The following is a 25867-nucleotide window of genomic DNA, read 5'->3' as shown; positions in this document are numbered from 1 at the left end:
ACAGAAAGGGAATTTAGAATACACATGTTGAAAACAATGAAAGAAATGATGGAAACAATGAAGGAAACTGCTAATAAAGTGGAAAATAACCAAAAGGAAATCCAAAAACAGAATCAAATCAGAGATGAACGATATGAAGAATATAAAAAGGATATAGCAGAGCTGAAGGAAATGAAACAGTCAATCAGGGAACTTAAAGATGCAATGGAAAGTATCAGCAACAGGTTAGACCATGCAGAAGAAAGAATTTCAGAGGTAGAAGACAAAGTTTTTGAGATAACTCAGATAGTAAAAGAGGCAGAAAAGAAGAGAGAGAAAGCAGAACGTTCACTGTCAGAATTATGGGACTTTATGAAGCGTTCCAACATACGAGTTATAGGAATTCCAGAAGGGGAAGAAGAATGCCCCAGAGGAATGGAAGCCATACTTGAGAATATTATAAAAGAAAATTTCCCAAATATCACCAAAGATTCTGACACACTGCTTTCAGAGGGCTATCGGACCCCAGGTCACCTCAACTCTAACCGAGCTTCTCCAAGACACATTGTGATGAACATGTCCAAAGTCAAGACAAAAGAAAAGATTCTGCAAGCTACCAGGAGTAAGCGCCAGTTGACCTACAGGGGCAAATCCATCAGATTGACCTCAGACTTCTCTAATGAAACTTTTCAAGCAAGAAGACAATGGTCATCTACCTTTAATCTACTTAAACAGAACAATTTCCAGCCCAGAATTCTGTACCCTGCTAAGCTAAGCTTCAAAATTGATGGAGAAATCAAATTATTTACGGATATACAAACATTGAGGAAATTTGCCACAACAAGACCAGCTCTACAGGAAATACTTCAACCTGTTCTGCACACTGACCCCTACAATGGATCAGCAGCAAAGTAAGAACTCAGAAATTAAAGGACAGAACCAAACCTCCACACTAATGCAAAAGATAAAATTAAGCAATGGACTCTCACAAAATAAGATGAATAGAATACTACCACACTTATCAATTATCTCAATAAATGTTAATGGCTTGAATTCCCCACTGAAGAGACATAGATTGGTTGACTGGATTAAAAAACACAAGCCATCCATTTGCTGTCTGCAAGAAACACACCTGGCTTCAAAAGACAAATTCAAGCTCCGAGTCAAGGGTTGGAAGACAATTTTTCAGGCAAATGGAATTCAGAAGAAAAGAGGAGTTGCAATCTTATTTTCAGATACATGTGGATTTAAAGCAACTAAAGTCAAAAAAGACAAAGATGGTCACTTTATATTGGTCAAGGGAAAAATACAACAAGAAGACATTTCCATTCTAAATATCTATGCACCCAATTTAAATGCTCCCAGATTCTTGAAACAGACCTTACTCAGTCTGAGCAATATGATATATGATAATACCATAATAACAGGGGACCTTAACACTCCTCTTACAGAGCTGGACAGATCCTCTAAACAGAAATTAAACAAGGATATAAGAGACTTAAATGAGACCCTAGAACAACTATGCTTGATAGACGCATATAGAACACTCCATCCCAACGATAAAGAATATACATTTTTCTCATCACCCCATGGAACATTCTCCAAAATTGATCATATCCTGGGACACAAAACAAATATCAACAGAATCAAAAGAATTGAAATTTTACCTTGTATCTTCTCAGACCATAAGGCACTAAAGGTGGAACTCAACTCTAACAAAAATGCTCGACCCCACCCAAAGGCATGGAAAGTAAACAATCTTCTGTTGAATAACAGATGGGTGCAGGAAGAAATCAAACAGGAAATCATTAACTTCCTTGAGCATAACAACAATGAAGACACAAGCTACCAAAACCTGTGGGATACTGCAAAAGCAGTTTTGAGAGGAAAATTCATCGCTTTAGATGCCTACATTCGAAAAACAGAAAGAGAGCACATCAACAATCTCACAAGAGATCTTATGGAATTGGAAAAAGAAGAACAATCTAAGCCTAAACTCAGTAGAAGAAAAGAAATATCCAAAATCAAATCAGAGATCAATGAAATTGAAAACAAAAGAATCATTCAGAAAATGAATGAAACAAGGAGTTGGTTTTTTGAAAAAATAAGTAAAATAGATAAACCATTGGCCAGACTAATGAGGAATAGAAAAGTAAAATCTCTAGTAACCTCAATCAGAAATGATAAAGGGGAAATAACAACTGATCCCACAGAGATACAAGAGATCATCTCTGAATACTACCAGAAACACTATGCCCAGAAATTTGACAATGTGAAGGAAAAGGATCAATATTTGGAATCACACCCTCTCCCTAGACTCAGCCAGCAAGAAATAGAGCTCCTGAACAGACCAATTTCAAGCACTGAGATCAAAGAAACAATAAAAAATCTTCCAACCAAAAAATGCCATGGTCCAGATTGCTTCACTCCAGAATTCTATCAAACCTTCAAGGAAGAGCTTATTCCTGTACCGTAGAAATTATTCCAAAAAATTGAGGAAGAAGGAATCTTCCCCAACACATTCTATGAAGCAAACATCACCCTGATACCAAAACCAGGAAAAGACTCTAACAAAAAGGAGAATTTCAGACCAATCTCACTCATGAACATAGACGCAAAAATTCTCAACAAAATCCTAGCCAATAGATTACAGCTTATCATCAAAAAAGTCATTCATCATGATCAAGTAGGCTTCATCCCAAGGATGCAAGGCTGGTTTAACATACTCAAGTCCATAAACGTTATCCACCATATTAACAGAGGCAAAAATAAAGATCACATGATCCTCTCAATAGATGCAGAAAAAGCATTTGATAAAATCCAGCATCCTTTTCTAATTAGAACACTGAAGAGTATAGGCATAGGTGGCACATTTCTAAAACTGATTGAAGCTATCTATGATAAACCCACAGCCAATATTTTGCTGAATGGAGTAAAACTGAAAGCTTTTCCTCTTAGAACTGGAACCAGACAAGGTTGTCCTCTGTCACCTTTACTATTCAACGTAGTGCTGGAAGTTCTAGCCAATACAATTAGGCAAGACAAGGAAATAAAGGGAATCCAAATGGGAGCAGAGGAGGTCAAACTCTCCCTCTTTGCTGATGACATGATCTTATACTTAGAGAACCCCAAAGACTCAACCACAAGACTCCTAGAAGTCATCAAAAAATACAGTAATGTTTCAGGATATAAAATCAATGTCCACAAGTCAGTAGCCTTTGTGTACACCAATAACAGTCAAGATGAGAAGCTAATTAAGGACACAACTCCCTTCACCATAGTTTCAAAGAAAATGAAATACCTAGGAATATACCTAACGAAGGAGGTGAAGGACCTCTATAAAGAAAACTATGAACTCCTCAGAAAGGAAATAGCAGAGGATATTAACAAATGGAAGAACATACCATGCTCATGGATGGGAAGAATCAACATTGTTAAAACGTCTATACTTCCCAAAGCAATCTACCTATTCAATGCCATTCCTATCAAAATACCAACATCGTACTTTCAAGATTTGGAAAAAATGATTCTGCGTTTTGTATGGAACCGGAAAAAAACCCGTATAGCTAAGGCAGTTCTCTGTAACAAAAATAAAGCTGGGCGCATCAGCATACCAGATTTTAGTCTGTACTACAAAGCCATAGTGCTCAAGACAGCATGGTACTGGTACAAAAACAGAGACATAGACACTTGGAATCGAATTGAAAACCAAGAAATGAAACTAACATTTTACAACCACCTAATCTTTGATAAACCAAACAAGAACATACCTTGGGGGAAAACTCCCTATTCAATAAATGGTCTTGGGAGAACTGGATGTCTACATGTAAAAGACTGAAACTGGACCCACACCTTTCCCCACTCACAAAAATTGATTCAAGATGGATAAAGGAATTAAACTTAAGGCAGGAAACAATAAAAATCCTCAAGGAAAGCATAGGAAAAACACTGGAAGATATTGGCCTGGGGAAAGACTTCATGAAGAAGACTGCCATGGCAATTGCAACAACAACAAAAATAAACAAATGGGACTTTATTAAACTGAAAAGCTTCTGTACAGCTAAGGAGACAATAACCAAAGCAAAGAGACAACCTACACAATGGGAAAGGATATTTACATATTTTCAATCAGACAAAAGCTTGATAACTAGGATCTATAGAGAACTCAAATTAATCCACATGAAAAAAGCCAACAATCCCATATATCAATGGGCAAGAGACATGAATAGAACCTTCTCTAAAGATGACAGACGAATGGCTAACAAACACATGAAAAAATGTTCATCATCTCTATATATTAGAGAAATGCAAATCAAAACAACCCTGAGATATCATCTAACCCCAGTGAGAATGGCCCACATCACAAAATCTCAAAACTGCAGATGCCGGCGTGGATGTGGAGAGAAGGGAACACTTTTACACTGCTGGTGGGACTGCAAACTAGTACAACCTTTTTGGAAGGAAGTATGGAGAAACCTCAAAGCACTCAAGCTAGACCTCCCATTTGATCCTGCAATCCCATTACTGGGCATCTACCCAGAAGGAAAAAAATCCTTTTATCATAAGGACACTTGTACTAGACTGTTTATTGCAGCTCAATTTACAATCGTCAAAATGTGGAAACAGCCTAAATGCCCACCAACCCAGGAATGGATTAACAAGCTGTGGTATATGTATACCATGGAATACTATTCAGCATTTAAAAAAATGGAGACTTTACATCCTTCGTATTAACCTGGATGGACGTGGAAGACATTATTCTTAGTAAAGCATCACAAGAATGGAGAAGCATGAATCCTATGTACTCAATTTTGATATAAGGACAATTAATGACAATTATGGTTATGGGGGGGAAACAGAAAGAGGGAAGGAGGGAGGGGGGTGGGGCCTTGGTGTGTGTCACACTTTATGGGGGCAAGCCATGATTGCAAGAGGGACTTTACCTAACAATTGCAATCAGTGTAACCTGGCTTATTGTACCCTCAATGAATCCCCAACAATAAAAAAAAAAAAAAAAAGAATTAATGTTAAACAACTTCTGCTTTAATATGCAATATTTTAGAAGAACCAAAATGGCCAACTTTGTCCTTGAAACATCTTTTTCTTGCAAAATGGAAGAGAATATACCTGGGCTAAAATTTATTCTCTCTCTCTTCAGCTGTTATTAAGTTTTCCCGATGTCAAAGACATTTCTTTTAAATCACAAACTGGTGGGTTCAATCACTTTGAACCAAAACATTAAAAGTAATATAGTTTAAATGTTTAAAAGTTCTTCTATTATTGTTGTCTCTACTTGTCAAAAAACTACCTTACATGTGTAGATACCCATCACGAGATAGTATGCTACTAAATTCTGAGAAATAAACACACACATAGACATATGCTTGATGCCAGAACTGGTGACATAATTTGTGGGATGCAGTAAAAAATGGAGATATGAGTGTATTTTTTCAAAAAGGCAATAACAAGCGATTTAACCAAGCTCAGTGCCTCCTTGAGCACAGGACCAACATGAGCCCATGCTGGATGCAACTTCTTCAACAAACTCCCTCCTTTCTTTCACTTCTACAATATTTATGCTGGTAAAGACTCTTAGTTTTCTTGTCAAAGGCAGATTTCTTTTGGTTGGCAAATCAAATAACAAAGATGCTGAGGAATGGCGTAATTCCACTTCATAAGGACATTCCAACATTGTAAAATTACTACAGGCAGTACCCAAGTTCCAAACACTTGAATTATGTACAACTCACATTTGCGACTGAAGGCTATAGCAGTAACTCCCGAGTTATAAACATCCAACTATCTTACGACTCGCAATTACAAATAAGGGCTATTATAGGTAACAGATAAATGTACCTCTTCCAACTTACATACAATTCAACTGAAGAATAAACCTATATAACCCATCTCAGTCATTCATAACCTGGGAGTGCCTGTAATCTCTCTACTTGAGGATAAATCTTTCTGTCCAACTAATTTATGGGCAAAGTTTTCCTCACAACTCCAAGAAAGTACAAATGAAGTATCTCTTTTACTAGATAAAAAACTAGTTTTAAATATATGCTCAGAGCAAAATTGATAGGACAGGACAAAGAGAGTGAAAGAGAACTTCCTGAATACTGTTTCCATGTTTATTATTTTATTTCCTCTAGGTTGTATTTAATAAGTTCACAATATTTAATAATATTGACAATTATTTTAATTTTAATGTATTTACAGTTGACTCTTGAACAACATGTGTTTTGAACTCCATGGGTCCACATATACTTGGATATTTTTCTGCCTCTGCCACTTCCGACACAGCAAGACCAACCTTTTCTCTCCTTTTTCCTCCTCAGCCTGCTCAACATGAACATGACAAGGATGAAAACCTTGATGATGATCCATTTCCACCCAATAAATTATAAATACTTTTTTATGATATTTTTTCTTTTTTTGAGATAGAGTCTCATTGAGTGCTCTCGCTTCATAGCTCACAGCAACCTCAAACACTTGGGCTCAAGTGATCCTCTTGTCTCAGACTTCCGATGCCCAGCTAGTTTTTTCTATTTTAGGTAGAAATGAGGTCTCACTTTGCTCAGGCTAATCTCAAAGTATTGAGCTCAGGCGATCCACCCACCTCAGCTTCCCAGAGGGCTAGAATTACCAGCATGAGCCACTGCGCCAGCCTCTTATGATTTTCTTGATAACATTTGCTTCCATCTAGATTACTTTATTGTCAGAATAAAGTATATAACACATATAACATACAAAAGATGTGTTAATCAACTGTTAATGTTATCAGTAAGGCTTCCAGTCAACAGAAGAATATTAGTAGTGCAGTTTCTGATGAGTCAAATGTTATATGCTGATTTTCACTTATTCTTTTGTCTGTTGATAACCAACTTTTGTTTAGAATGATAATTCTAGTAAGTCTAAATTTGTCATGCATTTTACTTAATATAAATATATTTATATGTACTAGCAATTTATGCCTTCCATATGAGACTGACCTGTACTTGAACTATAATATATTTAAGACAGAGAAAAAAAACACTGCATCAATACAAAAGGAAGTATACTAAGACTATTAATGATAAAATACCCAGTAAGTAGCATAATAAAAATAATGTCACTAAAGAACAATCTAAGCATAAATTTAGCAGAAGAAAAAATATATCCAAAATTAAATCAGAAATCAATGAATTTAAAAACAAAAGAATCATTCAGAAAATTAATGAAATAAGGAGGTTTTTTCTGAAAAAATAAATAAAATAGATAAACCTTTGGTCAGACTAGCTACAAATAGGAAAGTAAAATCTCTAGTAACCTCAATGAGAAATGATACAGGGGAAATAACAACTGATGCCCCAGAGATACAATAGATCTCTGAATACTACCAGAAACTCTATGCCCAGAAATTTGACAATGTGAAGGAAAAGGATCAATATTTGGAATCACACCCTGTCCCTAGACTTAGCCAGGAAGAAATAGAGCTCCTCAACAGACCAGTTTCAAGCACTGAGATCAAAGAAACAATAAAAAATCTTCCATCAAAAAAATCCCCTGGTCCACATGGCTTCACACCAGAATTCTATCAAATCTTCAAAGAAAAGCTTATTCCTGTACTACAGAAATCATTCCAAAAATTTGAGAAGGAAGGAATCTTCCCCAACTCGTTCTACGAAGCAAATATCACCCTGATACCAAAACCAGGAAAAGACCCATTCTAAAAAGAATTCACACTAACTTCACTAATGAATATAGATGCAAAAATTTTCAACAAAATCCTAGCCAATAGATTATAGCTTATTATCAAAAATGTTGTACATCATGATCAAGTAGGTTTCATCCCAGGAATGCAAAGCTGGTTTAACATATGCAAGTCCACAAATGTTATTCACCATATCAACAGAAGCAAAAATAAAGACCATATGATCCTCTCAATAGATGCAGAAAAAGCATTAGATAAAATCCAGCATCTTTTTCTGATTAGAACACTGAAGAGTATAGGAATAGGTGGCACATTTCTAAAACTGATTGAAGTTATCTGTGACAAACCCACAGCCAATATTTTACTGAATGGAGTAAAACTGAAAGCTTTTCCTCTTAGAACTGGAACAAGACAAGGTTGTCCTCTGTCACCTTTACTATTCAGCGTAGTGCTGGAAGTTCTAGCCAATACAATTAGGCAAGACAAGGAAATAAAAGGCATCCAAATGGGAGCAGAGGAGGTCAAACTCTCCCTCTTTGCTGACATATGATCTTATACTTAGAGAACTCTAAAGACTCACCTACAAGACTCTAGGAAGTCATCAAAAAATACAGTAATGTCTCAAGATATAAAATCAATGTCCACAAGTCAGTTGTCTTCGTATATGCCAATAACAGCCAAGATGAGGGGCTAATTAAGGACACAATTCCCTTCACCATAGTTTCAAAGAAAATGAAATACCTAGAAATATACCTAATGAAGGAGGTGAAGGACCTCTATAAAGAAAATTATGAAACCCTAAGAAAGGAAATAGCAGAGGATATTAACAAATGGAAGAACATACCATGCTCATGGCTGGGAAGAATCAACATTGTTAAAACGTCTATACTTCCCAAAGTAATCTATCAATTCAATGCCATCCCTATTAAAATACCAACATTGTACTTTCAAGATTTGGAAAAAATGATTCTGTGTTTTGTATGGAACCAGAAAGGGAGGGGAAGGAGGGGGGAGGTAGGCGGAGGGAGGGTGATTGGTGGGATTACACCTGCGGTGCATCTTACAAGGGTATATGTGAAACTTAGTAAATGTAGAACGTAAATGTCTTAACACAATAACTAAGAAAGTACCAGGAGGGCTATGTTAACCAGTGTGATGAAAATATGTCAAATGGTCTATAAAACCAGTGTATGGTGCCCCATGATCGCATTAATGTACACAGCTATGATTTAATAATAAAAATATATATATATATATATATATGAAGAAAAAAAAAGCCCATATAGCTAAGGCAGTTCTTAGTAATAAAAACAATGCTGGGGCATCAGCATACCATATTTTAGGCTGTATTATAAAGCCATAGTGGTCAAGACAGCATGGTACTGGCACAAAAATAGAGACATAGACATTTGGAATCAAACAGAAAACCAGGAAATGAAACCAACATCTTACAACCACCTAATCTTCGATAAACCAAACAAGAACATAGCTTGGGGGAAAGACTCCCTGTTCAATAAATGGTACTGGGAGAATTGGATATCCACATGTAAAAGACTGAAACTGGACCCACAACTATCTCCACTCACAAAAATTGATTCAAGATGAATAAAGGACTGAAATTTAAGGCATGAAACAATAAAAATCCTCAAAGAAAGTATAGGAAAAACACTGGAAGATATCAGCCTGGGGAAAGACTTCATGAAGAAGACTACCATGGCAGTTGCAACAACAACAAAAATAAATAAATGGGACTTAATTAAACTGAAAAGCTCTGTACAGCTAAGAAGACAACAATCAAAGCAAATAGACAACCTACACAATGGGAAATTATATTTGCATATTTTGAATCAGACAAAAGCTTGATAACTAGGATCTCCAGGGAACTCAAATTAATGCACATGATAAAAGCCAACAATCCCATGTATCAATGGGCAAGAGACATGAATAGAACCTTCTGTAAAGAAGACAGATGAATGACTAACAAACAGGAAAAAATGCTCATCATCCCTAATTATTAGAGAAATGAAAATCAAAACCACCCTGAGATACCATCTAACCCCAGCGAGAATGACCCACATTACAAAATCCCAAAACTGCAGATGCTGTTGTGGATGTGGAGAGAAGGGAATACTTTTACACTGCTGTTGGCACTGAAAACTAATACAACCTTTTTGGAAGGAAGTGTGGAGAACCCTCAAAGAACTCCAGCTAGACCTCCCATTTGATCCTGCAATCCCATTATTGGGAATCTACCCAGAAGGAAAAAAATCCTTTTATCATATGGACACTTGCACTAGACTGTTTATCACAGCTCAATTTATAATCACCAAAATGTGGAAACAGCCTAAATGCCCACTAACCCAGGAATGTATTAACAAGCTGTGGTATATGTACACCATGGAATACTATTCACCCATTAAAAAAATGGAGACTTTATAGCCTTTGTATTAACCTGGATGGAGGTGGAAGACATTATTCTTAGTAAAGCATCACAAGAATGGAGAAGTATGAATCCTATGTACTGAATTTTGATATGAAGACAATAAATGACAATTAATGACGTGGTGGGGGTGGGGGGAGGGGATAGAAGAGAGAGGAAGAAGGAGGGAAGTGTGGGGTAAAGAAGGAACAGAGAGAGGGAAGGAGGGAGGGGGGTGGGGTCCTGGTGTGGGACACACCTTTTGGGGGCAAGACACAGTTGTAAGAGGGACTTAAACTAATATATGCAATCAGTGTAACCTGGTTTCTTGTACCCTCAATGAATCTCCAACAATAAAAAAAATTAACAATAAGTCCACAGTTAACCACTGAAAATATATTTAAAATAATGTCATTATTTCTTTGCATATACATTAAGTAGCAAAACATTTAGATTTCATTCAGTAGTCTGTACCGCAATGCCATTAGGGAACAAGGATTTTTTCCTAGCTCACTGCTCTAACTCAAGCATGTGGCCTTGACATTTTTATTGCAAGATGGCAGTAGCTTCCTTTCAGGTAGCAGGATCAAGGCAGTGATGAAGAAAGAAGAGATCTGGTGGCTTTTAAAAAAGGCTTCTGAGAGCTACCATGGGACTATTCTATTTACATGTAGTGGACCAGAAGTTAGTTATAAAACTACATCAAAGGGACACTTGGAAATGATGTCTTTATTGTAGGGAGCAAAGCACTAGCTTAAACTATTACTAAAGAAGAAAGAATGAATAGAGCGAGCTGACCAACCTGTCCTTTCTTCTAATAATGGAAAATCATGTGATGTTTTCAAATTAGCAAGTAAGAAGCAGTAAATGTTAAAGAAAAAGGAAAGTACATATTGGGAAATAATTTGCATTTGCTTTCTCATGAAAACTTTCAAGGAGTGCACATGTTCTCTACATAAGAGATGTCTTGGAAGGATTCCAATATATTAGACTATCAGAAGTCAAAGAATTGTGATAAAGGTTTAAGCAGAAGATTTTGAGGTCTATGAAGTTAAAAAGGATACTGACCAGAGAGAATGAACTCAAGGGGATGAACTTTAAGAGGATGAACTCAATCTTCATATGGATAATGTTATACACAGTTGGTCCAGGTATTGATAAAAACTTGAGGCAGACTGGCATGTCTCCTGAAGGAAGTACAATCTGTTTAAACAAATAGGTGTCCAATAATACTGCCAAGTAAACATTTGGTGTTGGTGAAATATGAAGTTTCATTTCACTTACAGTATGGTACCCAGAAGTGGATATAGTTTAGGAAAGGTTAGCAGGGGACAATGGTTGAGCCAGTGGCTAAAGCTGGGCTAACAGCCTGATCCACTATTGTAGGACACATGAAGAATGTCTTCTTGGACTTGAAGAAAATTATACAAAACCTGACTATGTACTCATCCTGGATTTGCTACTAATTTCATTAATACTTTTTCTAATTATATTTTAAAGGACTGAATACATAAAAGCATATATACATGTATGCCTACATATTTACATATAGGTACATATATTTTGAGCTGAAAAACGAACAGACAAAAAAGATAAAAAGTCAAGTTTTTTTTTTTAGCAGTCACTGGAAATAGAAATTAATATAAAATTTGTAATATGTTGCTACTGTATTATTTGTGAAGAAGCTGATTTGTGAATGATCTCAGGGTATGACCTCACAATGTTCTGGAGATTTAGTGTCAAGTTATTAAAATAATTTTTTTTCAAATAAATTTTTAAAGAAGGGTAACTCTGGATATGAACAAAACAATATAATAAGAAATGTTCAAAAAAAAAAAGAAAAGAATTGTTCAGTTCTCACCTTCTTGACTTCCCCAAAACATTTTAGTTGTGCAAATTCTATGAAGCTACAAAATTATTAGCTCATCCATCCTACAACACTGTTCACTCTTGGTTTCCATGATGCAGATAACTTTCCCTAAACGATTTACAGAAACATGACCTTCCTTGATCCTACAAATAAACTTACATTTTGTTCAAATCTTTGTTTTCCTATTAACTGAGTGTCTCAATCCAGAATCCTGGGGTACATAATTAGCTCATTTTTCTTCCTCACTTTTCAAATCTAATTAAACTTGAACTTATGTTGATTCTACCTTTAATGTGTCTTTAGTCTTTTCCCTTCTATCTCAACATAGAGTCCTATTAATTCTTCCTTCATATTAGTACAAAACCTATATAGCTAGTGTCATTGCTTCTTTCATAAACTCATCTACTCTTACATTCAGTTGATCCTTTCATAGTTCCAAAGGAGATCTTTCTAAAGTCTGAAGACAGTTTTCCTCCCTCTTCTTTAAATTCTTCTTTGGTGCTCATTTCCTCTAGTATTAATTCTCCAAGGATTTGCCTATACTATGAAAGGTATTAACAATAAATCTTTTTATAATAACAGCTTCATGTTTACCATTTATCACCATCAAAACCTAGGTATCATCATGTGGAATTTGGGCAGCTAAAGTTAAAAGAATCAAAGGCAGATTAAAAAAAAAAAAAGCTTAAATAGAGGAACGGCTAATTTGAAATTTCAGGAAGGAAGTTATGTGAGTCTTAGTCATTAGTCATTGTGAAAACAGAAGAGGGCTGGGCCAAAGTGTGATAGGAGTCCTGGCTCTGGAACTTGGCTCAGAGCCATTGGTGGTGTTCCACCTTGCCTCTTTGAGTCTACTGGGACATGTTCTGTGGTAGCATCCACAGGCTCAATTTGTCAGGAACAAGTGCACAAAGCCTCATGGGTCGGGATTATCCACACTCGCAATATGCAATTCATAGTTCTGGCCTCTTATTATGAAAGGGTCCTAGCTCTTCTTGATAAAAAGGGGATTCTATTGCAAGTTTACCCATCGGAATTATCAGCATGACCTGAGAATATTAAAACTTCTTAAACCCAGAAACAAAGCAGAAGAGAAAGCTGTAAAGCCTGTGAAAATAGTTATCAAACTGAAGATTCTAGAAAGCTAAAAATTGAAAGAATGAACACCAGAAGTACTGAAAAAATAAAAATAAGTTTTATTTGTTGAAGTTAATTAAAAACAGAATCATCATGTACTAACTCTAACCTCTGCCATTCTTCATGTCTAATCTATCATCTTTACTGCAGCCTGGGTGACTTTTAACAGAATCAAAATATCCCAACATATCTAAATAACTTACCCTGACTAATTCAACCGGAAAGTAATAGAGATAAGATTCAAATCCATGTCTGCCTTACTACAAATTCACTTTTCTGAATACAACATGCTCCGTCTAATAACTTTCCGAGGGTTAGAAAATTGAAAATGAACTATTCCAGTGTTCTGCTTCAGTACATATAAAATATTAAATTTCATTTTCTAGGTGAGAAAAATTAGAGATAATGAGTCTTAGACACTTGTCCAAAGCTAAGGAGCAATATGTAATAGTTATAGAATTATAAGAAGCAGCAAGATGAAGGATTTTACGTTTTGTTCCCCCTTCTTCCTTTCACACTTTCCTTCTTTTAATCTCCAATATTTCTTTATAGACAAAAATAACTTTAGGACAAAAATAACTTAAGCCATCAAAGGAGTGATGCTTCACACGCTCTCTATGAATCCAGTTATTTTATTCCCAGATGCCTCAAACTTTTCTGCAGTTTTGCTGACTTTGTGAATCTACCTTCCCACTAGCACTTTCTGTATGTGCGAAACTTTGTCACCCACCATTGGATTTCTTCAATCCCACCACACTCATGGATGAATCACAACCTACACTTTCCTAAGCCCTCAGGATGCATGGTTGATTATACTTTGTCTGATAAAATAACACAATCTCATGTGTTAGGTGCTGATAAGCTACTCTTACAGTTTATGCCTTATGTATTTACAAATCAACAAGGCCCAATAAAATAATGACCTAAAACCAAAAGATACCAAAGGACAAAATATCAGGAGTTTTTTGTTTGTTTTTTTTTTCATTCCAAGATAGGAAATACTTCCAAAAGAAAGGCATTCTCCACCCCCCCCAAAAAAAAGTCAAAAAAAAATAACAGGGTGGTGCCTGTGGCTCCATATACGGGGTGGCAGGTTTGAACCTGGCCCCGGCCAAACTGCAAAAAAAAAAAAAAAAAAAAAAAAAAGCCAGGCGTTGTGGCAGGTGCCTATAGTCCCAGCTACTCTGAAGGCTAAGGCAAGAGAATTACCTGAGCCCAAGAGCTGGGGTTGCTATGAGCTGTGACACCACAGCACTCTACTGAGGGCGATAAAGTGAGACTGTCTCTTAAAACAAAACAAAACAAATAACAATTAACAATGGAAATAAACTCCTAAGAAAAGAATATTGGGTTTGCCAGGGGGCTCCTTTTCTTCCTTTTTCATCCCTTTCCCCTTGGCTTAATTCCATACATATCCTAATTCATTCTCCCCAGCTCTGTTATTTCCGAATCGTTATCTATGACTCTTGTTATTCATTCATTTATTTATTTATTCAAGCACCGATAATTCTGACAGTTTATTGGGTCAGTAATCTACAGATGATTCATCAGCATGTAAATGCCTTCCAGGTGGTGACCTTGGCATTCCCAGAGCAGTATCATCTCCTTACCTTTCCTTCATCAGGTAAATGTTCATGTTGTAAAGCAATTCTACATCTAAGGAGAAACTCGGTTATTTTAAAGTTAATACTTTATCTAGGTATCTACTCTTTCTAGATTACATTTTTGTAAATGTTCTTATATTACTAGGAAAACCAAAGTAAACATTGACCAAAAGTAAAAGAAATCAGCAGGTGGTCGTGAGCCATTCTTCATTCCTTCTTTACAAGATGAAGTTTACTTCTCAATTTAGATCTGTTTTTTTTTTCCTCAAATATGTTGCCTGCAGTGAAATGGTCTGTAGTAGTTCTCAGTTACACTGAGAATAGAGAAGGCTCTAGTTTTGTTATTTGGACATTCAGCTTGTAATATCTAATATATGCCCTTCAATAGTGTTATTCTCTCAGGCTGGATGGTACTTTTTTCCCCTGTGAACTCCTTAAGTATACAGAGAACCTCATCCTCAGGGAAACCTTGTCTGCTCTCTTAAACATCAGGCAGAAAAATACATTGTCTGTGAACACAGAAAAACCCAGGTATGAACCCCATTTTACCAATATTAGCTGCATAGCTTTGTCAGCTTTACTTATCTGACCTGCATTCTCCTAAAATGTCTAGTGAAACAATATTTCTCCTGCAGAATCACTGTAAAAATTACAAACACTAAATTTAAAATGTCCAGCATGTGAGGGACACTAAATAAAATACTAGGTAACCCTTGCATAACTATTTTGATTTTCTAATTTTTAATAATTACCTTATTTTTATAGTAATTAAGTTATTTAGCCTCTGAGTAGGTCCCTTTGCTTCCATGACTGTATATTATCCCAGACTCACTAGAAATAGACTAGGTTGGAAGGGTTAATGTACTAAAATACTTGGGAAGTGCAAGCTCAGAATGATAAGAATGAGAGAAAAGGAGAAAAAGAAATACATGGAATGTAAGGCAATTCCTCCCCAGCCTGGTGACCATTTGAAATTAAGTAGTAATGAGACACAACAGATGAATCAATTTTCAAGATTTAAGATAAGTTTAGAGAAGCAATAGGGAAGATTAACGTACCTGGGTCCCTCCTGCTTTCTATTCTCCCAGGTACAGCTGTACTAAATAAGGAGAGAAGACTCCTCCTTTCTGGGATCAATCATCTGGCTGCACAGTGGACACTCTAGATTAGAGGTTGGGTCCTGCACCTTCATGGTGAGGTGCTTCATGCAAATCTGAAAAGAAAAAATAAAAAGATCAATTTGGTGAAAGTGTTTATTAACAGTGAAGGAAATGGCAAGTGGTTGAGAAATCTGAGAAGACACAGCAGGTTTACAGGTTTACGTGTTCTCTTTTTTTCTATGTCCAGTACTGGGTATTGTTCTTGACACTGAGTATCTGCTTGTAATATAAAAAGATTAATCAATGAACACACACACACACACACACGCACATTAGAAGCATCGTGCTTCCAAGATAGACAGTCTATTACCTTATTCCTTGGACGATGCAGTATAACAATTACTCAACGAATGATGTATACAGCATCAGCTGATGGAAGTAAATTCCCTGTTCAAGTTATTATAATTTTTGCCAATTAATCACAATGGATGAATCACCTGTTTGTTTACTGGTCGAAGTCACAGAGAAAAAGAAAAGTCAAAACAAAGAAATCTAACATGATATATATTTCTCTTCATATCTTCAGAAAAGATTGTCTCTCTTGCCTTTGCATGGCTGTCTCCATTTGTGTTCTTAAAACTATCAAATGTCAAAATATACTACAAAACTGTAGTAATAAAAACATCATGGTAGTGGCCTAAAAACTTATCAATAGAACAGAATAACAGAATAGAGAACCCAGAAATTAATCCTTGTTTCTACATGCCCACTGAATTTTTTTTTTCAAAAGTGTCAAGAATAGTGACTAGGGGAAGGACAATGACTATCCCAGAGCAGAAGAATGAAAGTACTCTCTCATTTTTCATTCTATACAAAAACCAATGGAAGTTGGATCAAAGACCTAAATGTAAGGCCTAAATGAAACCATATGGCCACTAGAGTAAAATATAGGGGAAGTGCTTCAGACATTGCTCTAGGAAAAGATTTTTATGAACAAAACCTCAAAAGTAAAGCATCAAAAGCCAAAATAAACAAATCATATTATATCAGACTAAAAGTCATCTGCACAGCAAAGGAAACAGTTAACAGAATGAAAAGGTAACCCAGAGAATGGGCGAATATATTTGCAAACCAGTCTATCTGATAGGCAATTAATATCCACAATATTCAAGGAACTCAAACATATGCATAGTGAAATAAAAACAAATATGATTATAAAAAGACCAATGATATGAACAGACAATTCTCAAAAGAAGATGTACAAATGGCCAACAAATGTTATATATGAAAAATGCTCATCATCACAAATGATCAGAAAAATGAAAATCCATAGGTGTGGTCCCACCATTTACCCTCCATCAAGCCTCTCTCTCTTACCCCCTTCCCTCTCCACTTCTCTCCTTCATCCTATTGCAAGGGTACAAGTCAAATCTATCAAGTATAGAACATAAATGTCTTAACAATAATTAAGTAAATGAGATGAAAGCTATATTTAGTTTGATGCAAGCACTCCAAATTGTATTAAAAAACAACATGTTGTACCCCACAAATGCATAAATGTATTCATGATCTATGTGTATAGGACTTAATAAAAGGGAAAAGAAATAAAAACAAAAAAGAAAACATGAAAATCAAAACACAATGAGGTATCATTTCATTCCAGTTAGGATGGTTACTATCAAAAAGACAAAATATAAAAAATGCTGGTGACAATGTTGATAGTGATGTTAATGTGTATAGCCACCATAGAGAGGAGTATGGATTTTACTCAAAAACCTACAAATAAAACTATCCTATAATCCAGTAATTCCATTACTGGACATTTATCCAAAGGAAATAACATCAGTATATCAAGGAGACATCAACACTATTCAACACATCTATGGAATCAACCTAGATGTCTAACAGCAAATGTATAAGTAAGTAAAATTACACACACTGAAATAGCTATTTAGTCATAAAAAATAAAATCCTATCATTCATGGCAACATAAATGTAAATGTAAATGTAAATTCCACTATGTTCAGTGGAATAAGCCTTGAATAGAAAGTTAAACAGTGCAATTAGACACTGCATATTCTCCCTCACATGTGGTATGTAGAAGCTAAAAAATGCCAATCTCACGGAGGCAAAATGTAAAGCAGAAGATATGAGAGGATGCAAAGGGCAGAAAAAAGCATGGAATAGGAAGACATTTAATACAGGACACAAAATCACAGCTAGGTAGGAGAAATAAGTTCTAGTGTTCTATACTACTGTAGGTTGACTATAATTAAAAATAATGTTATATAGTTTCAAATAGCTACACGGAAGATACTGAATATCCTCAAAATAAGGAAATGATAACTGTTTGAGATGATAGATACCCTAATCACCCTGGTGGGGTCACTATTCATTAAATGTATGGAAACATCACTATGTATTCCATAAATATGTACAATTATTATGTGTCAATTAAAAAATTTTTATTTATATATTTTTTCTTTATTTTTTTATTGTTGGGGATTCATTGAGGGTACAATAAGCCAGGTTACACTGATTGCAATTGTTAGATAAAGTCCCTCTTGCAATCATGTCTTGCCCCCATAAAGTGTGACACACACCAAGGCCCCACTCCCCTCCCTCCATCCCTCTTTTTGCTTTTCCTCCCCCTCTATAACCATAATTGTCATTAATTGTCCTCATATCAAAATTGAGTACATAGGATTCATGCTTCTCCATTCTTGTGATGCTTTACTAAGAATAATGTCTTCCACTTTCATCCAGGTTAATACGAAGGATGTAAAGTCTCCATTTTTTTTTAATAGCTGAATAGTATTCCATAGTATACATATACCACAGATTGTTAATCCATTCCTGGGTTGGTGGGCATTTAGGCTGTTTCCACATTTTGGCGATTGTAAATTGAGCTGCAATAAACAGTCTAGTACAAGTGTCCTTATGATAAAAGGATTTTTTTCCTTCTGGGTAGATGCCCAGTAATGGGATTGCAGGATCAAATGGGAGGTCTAGCTTGAGTGCTTTGAGGTTTCTCCATACTTCCTTCCAGAAAGGTTGTAGTAGTTTGCAGTCCCACCAGCAGTGCAAAAGTGTTCCCTTCTCTCCACATCCACGCCAGAATCTGCAGTTTTGAGATTTTGTGATGTGGGCCATTCTCACTGGGGTTAGATGATATCTCAGGGTTGTTTTGATTTGCATTTCTCTAATATATAGAGATGATGAACATTTTTTTCATGTGCTTGCTAGCCATTCGTCTGCCATCTTTAGAGAATGTCTATTCATGTCTCTTGCCCACTGATATATGGGATTGTTGGCTTTTTTCATGTGGATTAATTTGAGTTCTCTATAGATCCTAGTTATCAAGCTTTTGTCTGATTGAAAATATGCAAATATCCTTTCCCATTGTGTAGGTTGTCTCTTTGCTTTGGTTATTGTCTCCTTAGCTGTACAGAAGCTTTTCAGTTTAATGAAGTCCCATTTGTTTATTTTTGTTGTTGTTGCAATTGCCATGGCAGTCTTCTCCATGAAGTCCTTCCCCAGGCCAATATCTTCCAGTGTTTTTCCTATGCTTCCTTTGAGGATTTTTATTGTTTCATGCCTTAAATTTAAGTCCTTTATCTATCCATCTTGAATCAATTTTTGTGAGTGGGGAAAGGTGTGGGTCCAGTTTCAGTCTTTTACATGTAGACATCCAGTTCTCCCAACACCATTTATTGAATAGGGAGTCTTTCCCCCAAGGTATGTTCTTGTTTGGTTTATCGAAGATTAGGTGGTTGTAAGATGTTAGTTTCATTTCTTGGCTTTCAATTCGATTCCAAGTGTCTATGTCTCTATTTTTGTGCCAGTACCATGCTGTCTTGACCACTATGGCTTTGTAGTACAGACTAAAGTCTGGTATGCTGATGCCCCCCGCTTTATTTTTATTACTAAGAACTGCCTTACCTATACAGGGTTTTTTCTGGTTCCATACAAAATGCAGAATCATTTTCTCCAAATCTTGAAAGTACGATGTTGGTATTTTGATAGGAATGGCATTGACTAGGTAGATTGCTTTGGGAAGTATAGACATTTTAACAATGTTGATTCTTCCCAGCCATGAGCGTGGTATGTTCTTCCATTTGTTAATATCCTCTGCTATTTCCTTTCTGAGGATTTCATAATTTTCTTTTCTTTTTTTTTTTTTTTTTGTAGAGACAGAGTTTCACTTTATGGCCCTCGGTAGAGTGCCGTGGCCTCACGCAGCTCACAGCAACCTCCAACTCCTGGGCTTAAGCGATTCTCTTGCCTCAGCCTCCCGAGTAGCTGGGACTACAGGTGCCCGCCACAACACCCAGCTATTTTTTGGTTACAGTTTGGCCGGGGCTGGGTTTGAACCCGTCACCCTCGGTATATGGGGCTGGTGCCTTACCGACTGAGCCACAGGTGCCGCCCCTTCATAATTTTCTTTATAGAGGTCCTTCACCTCCTTCATTAGGTATAATCCTAGGTATTTCATTTTCTTTGAAACTATGGTGAAGGGAGTTGTGTCCTTAATTAGCTTCTCATCTTGACTGTTATTGGTGTATACAAAGGCTAATGACTTGTGGACATTGATTTTATATCCTGAAACATTACTGTCTTGTGGTTGAGTCTTTGGGTTTCTCTAAGTATAAGATCATGTCGTCAGCAAAGAGGGAGAATTTGACCTCCTCTGCTCCAATTTGGATTCCATTTATTTCCTTGTCTTGCCTAATTGTATTAGCTAGAACTTCCAGCACTACGCTGAATAGTAAAGGTGACAGAGGACAACCTTGTCTTGTTCCAGTTTTAAGAGGAAAAGCTTTTAGTTTTACTCCATTCAGTAAAATATTGGCTGCGGGTTTGTCATAGATAGCTTCAATCAGTTTTGGAAATGTGCCACCTATGCCTATACTCTTCAGTGTTCTAATTAGAAAAGGATGCTGGATTTTATCAAATGCTTTTTCTGCATCTATTGAGAGGATCATATGATCTTTATTTTTGCCTCTGTTAATATGGTGGATAACATTATGGACTTGTGTGTGTTAAACCAGCCTTGCATCCCTGGGATGAAGCCTACTTGATCATGATGAATGACTTTTTTGATGATAAACTGTAATCTATTGGCTAGGATTTTGTTGAGAAATTTTTCATCGATATTCATGAGTGAGATTGGTCTGAAATTCATTTTAGTTGGGTCTTTTCCTGGTTTTGGTATCAGGGTGATGTTTGCTTCATAGAATGTGTTGGGGAAGATTCCTTCTTCCTCAATTTTTTGGAATAATTTCTGCAGTACAGGAATAAGCTCTTCCTTGAAGGTTTGATAGAATTCTGGTGTGAAGCCATCTGGACCAGGGCATTTTTTGGTTGGAAGATTTTTTATTGTTTCTTTGATCTCAGTGCTTGAAATTGGTCTGTTCAGGAGCTCTATTTCTTCCTGGCTAGGTCTAGGGAGAGGGTGTGATTCCAAATATTGATCCATTTCCTTCACATTGTCAAATTTCTGGGCATAGAGTTTCTGGCAGTATTCAGAATGATCTCTTGTATCTCTGTGGGATCAGTTGTTATTTCCCCTTTATCATTTCTGATTGAAGTTACTAGAGATTTTACTTTTCTATTTCTCGTTAGTCTGGCCAATGGTTTATCCATTGTATTTATTTTTTCAAAAAACCAACTCCTTGTTTCATTACTTTTCTGATTGATTCTTTTATTTTCAATTTCATTGATCTCTGATTTGATTTTGGATATTTCTTTTCTTCTACTGAGTTTAGGCTTAGATTGTTCTTTTTCCAATTCCGTAAGATGACTTGTGAGATTGTTGATGCGCTCTCTTTCTGTTTTTCGAATGTAGGCATCTAGAGCGATGAATTTTCCTCTCAAAACTGCTTTTGCAGTATCCCACAGGTTTTGGTAGCTTGTGTCTTCATTGTTGTTATGCTCAAGGAAGTTAATGATTTCCTGTTTTATTTCTTCCTTCACCCATCTGTTATTCAACAGAAGATTGTTTAGTTTCCATGCCTTTGGGTGGGGTCGAGCATTTTTGTTAGAGTTGAGTTCCACCTTCCTTTTGGTTATTTTCCACTTTATTAGCAGTTTCCTTCATTGTTTCCATCATTTCTTTCATTGTTTTCAGCATGTGTATTCTAAATTCCCTTTCTGTCATTCCTAACATTTCTTTATAGGTGGAATCCTCTGCAGTAGCTACCTCATAGTTCCTTGGTGGGGTTGTTCTGGACTGGTTCTTCATGTTACCTGGAGTTTTCTGCTGATTCTTCCTCATGAGTGATTTCTTTTATCTGTTTCCTTGCCCTAATTTTCCTTTCACTTCCTCTTGCTCTTTAAGTTCTCGTGCCTATGGACTAAGGTTTCAATGAGTCCTTTTGGTACAGGACCAGAAGGATGAGAAGGTTGAAGAGCAAGAAAGGGATGAAAGAAAGGCAGAATGAGTGAAAAGAAAAAAAAAATTAGAAAAACACGAGGGGGTGGGTAAAACTAACATTGACAAAAAGAATAGAGGCACAGAAAGAGGGAGACAGAGCAACATAGGTGTACAGTAGGGTACTTTGACACAACCTTAAAAAAACCCAACCTTCTGGGGGTGCCCAGTTGGGTGGTTCCCTTGAGGTCAGCAGCTCTTTGCTAACCTGATCAGACACAGTACCCCACCTCCACCAAGTAGAGAGAAAAGAGAAAAATGTTATAAATCAAACCAAAACAAGAAAACAGAAAACTTTATGGGATAAAATTGGGTGAAAAACCAAATAATAACGGTTGAAACACTAGCAAAAATGAAGTTCTAGTTATTGAAAAAGGCAGCAATGGGAAATTATAATTAAACTAGAAAAATTGATAAAGAAAAAAATGTGTACAGAAAAACATTGAAATTAAAAAACAAAACAACATCAAAATAAACAAAAAAACCACCAAACCAAAAAAAAAAAAAAACAAAACACAACCAAAAACAAAGCAGTATATATATGTTGTTGAATATTGTCTGGGCAACACGTGGTCTTCTGGGATATGAGATGTTAATCACAGTGCTGATACAACTGGAGGCTGCTGATTTCTCAAACCCCAATGGGTAGACACCCTAAATCTCTCTTCAGCCCTCTTATAAGGGACTTTGAACTTGTAAACTTGCTGAGCAGAAGATTTCCCACAAAGTGCTTGTCACTGGAATCACTGCTGAAGTGGTTATCCACTTGCCCAGTGTGCCAAAACTGGTCTCACTCTTTCCCTAAGGGTTAGGGCTGTAGGCAGCTCAGACCCCGCCCTTAGGCTACTCAGTCGCTAGGTTACCAGCTCCCACCCGATTCTTGCTCTGTGACCCTGAGGGCAGAGCTTGCCAGGGCAGATCACGCACAGTGGCTCCCTGTGGCACAAAGCCAAACACTATTAGCTCCATCTGGCTCAGCGGCGGGACCCTAGACAACGGCCAATGTTCTCCGCACTCCCGCTTAAGCTCTGCCCAAGGCAGTTCAACTGAGTGCCAAGTCCAAAGACACCAAAACAGTTCACAGGTAAGGCCTTTCCTGTTTGCAGTCTTGCTGCTACTGTACCTACAGTTGCAGGCGGGTTTAGACCCATTGAACACACGCAACCACTTGCCGTTTTTCCACTGTTTTAGTCCTCCTCTTGGGGTCCAGAAGTCTCTTGCTGACTCCCTGTATCCTCATAGGGATGATTATAGGCAGATCCCACCAGCCAGAGATGCCTGGAGTCCTATCTCCCCAGACTCACGGTGCCCAGATGCAAGGAAGCTGTTACTCGGCCGCCATCTTGCTCTCTCCTCCGCAAGCAATTTTCAATTTAAAATTTTTTAAATAAACAATGTTCTCAGATTTATGATCCTCCTCTCTTTACATTCATTGTATCAGTTTCTTTCATGCTAAAATCCTAAAGAAGAACCAAACTGTCTAATGCACATATTCCCTATATAAATCCCCTTTGTATGTTCCATGTTTATAAGGTTTTCTCTTGTTTCATTGTGTGCATTTACATAGGTGTCTGTGTGTGTGTGAACATGATGTATCAGAAATCACTGGAAAGAAATTACAATAACTTAAACAAAACTGCTTAAATACCATCTCGATTCATTATTTTAGGAATAGTGCTTATAGTTCTGTAACACAGCATGGAAAACATTTACCTTAAAAGCAAGAATGGAATAACTGTTAGCCACAATCTTTCAAGTGTTTTTCTGCTCTCATTGGTACAGAGAAGTGGAGAGTGTATCTGCATGACATATAGATAGACAACTTAAATAAATGAAGTATCTACTTCTGGAAAAATTTATCAGTACCTCTTGAGTCATTCCTGTGACTGGCAGGTTCCTTTGGGAAGATCTTTGACAAGTTGATAATTATGTGGCATATGGGCCACTACTTGCTGTCCCTCCCATTTTCCTCCCTTCCCCAGCCCCAAACTTATGGCGAGGCTGAGTACGGATCTATTCTCCATGTATGAGCGGGAAATGGTACTGACAATTTTAGTAAGTTACTTCCCCTTTTGCTGCTTCTAAGACAGAGTACATGCCACATCTGGATTAAGGTTTTGTATTTACTTAGCAATGACCAGGTGGGATTTGAGAAGGCTATAAACACATCTGTGAAACATTTTAAAACTCTGCCTTTATTACATGTAGAATGCTGAAAATGCCATTTTTGGGAACAGGGAAAAAAATATACACAAAGCATTTTGATACTTATCTAGGTTTTTCAGAAGCAAAAATGCAGACCAGCTTTTCCCAAAGAGATGTTACACAATATATCAGGACTTTCCTTAAGGGAACAGTATTTTTTTTTAATGATAAAATGGGTTATGGAAACCTGAAATATTTGGAAATCGTCTCTTCTTCTTCCCCAGTCCCACACTATATATATGTACATAGCAGTTATGGATAAAGCAAACCCTCCAATAAGACTTGCTGTAAAGATACCTATCTTGTGTTATTTATTTCAGTACTATCCAAACTTCTTTGTTAAAAGGAAACTTTAGCCATACAACATCCATAAATAAATCCTGAGAAAGTAGTGTTCCACAAAACTCCCTTTGGGAAAACTTGCGCTAAATGTAGCACACAAGTAAGGTGGTAACTGACTTTGATTATTCTTCAAGTTCTCTGTTAAGGACATCACCTCAAAATGCCTTTCCCTCTGTCTTCATACCTCTGTAGCATGTTGAACTACTGTTAAAACTGCCATCATAGTATGTCTTGCCTGGAGCTGCTTAGGATAGATACTTTTATAATACATCATTTAATGCCAATTATTTTAGCAATTATCTGATTTCCATAACAATTCTTCAAGGTGGATATTAATATTATATTTACAGATGATGATACCATAGTTCAAATAATTTTTTAAAGTACCTTTGTTAATTTGACTTATGTCTTTTTTATCTTCCACTACACCAAGTTTCCTCCTTTATAGCTATTCCTCTTTAACTAGATTTTGAGCTTTTAATGGGCAGAGACTGTCTCAAACTAACCTTTTATTTCAATCTTCCCCCACCCAACAAGCTATGTAAACATCCTCATTTGTAATCCTCTACATTTTTTTCTTCTGCCATTATATCTAAATATAGACAAATTTAATGACTATCTAAAAATAATTACTATTGAGGCAAGAAAATCACCTAAGCCCAAGAGCTGGAAGTTGCTGTGAGCTGTGACGCCACTGCATTCTACTGAGGGCGACAAAGTGAGACTCTGTCTCTAAAAAATAAATAAATAATAAAAACAATTATTATTAAAGAGGAAGTACTTAGAAATGCTATTAGTAAATGGTGGATTTTTTTCAGCCCTCACAGGTTAACTTTTCATTTACTTGTACTGTAGGTACATCATTAGAAAAAAATTTCAAATTACCTGGAAATCAGATAAAAATAGTTATTCAAAAATATTTCATATATTATGATCAGACATTCTGAATAACATTACTGATCATAATTACTTCTTTTTTACATTTTTATTTTTTTATTTACTTTTTGAGACAGAGTCTCACTCTTTCACCCTGGATAGAGTACAGCTGTATCATCACTCACAGCAACCTCAAACTCCTGGGCACA

The sequence above is a fragment of the Nycticebus coucang genome, chromosome 4 (assembly GCF_027406575.1).
Source record: "Nycticebus coucang isolate mNycCou1 chromosome 4, mNycCou1.pri, whole genome shotgun sequence".
Classification (NCBI taxonomy): domain Eukaryota; kingdom Metazoa; phylum Chordata; class Mammalia; order Primates; family Lorisidae; genus Nycticebus; species Nycticebus coucang.
The sequence above is the reverse complement of the archived record's forward strand: the minus strand, read 5'-3'. Positions refer to the sequence as shown.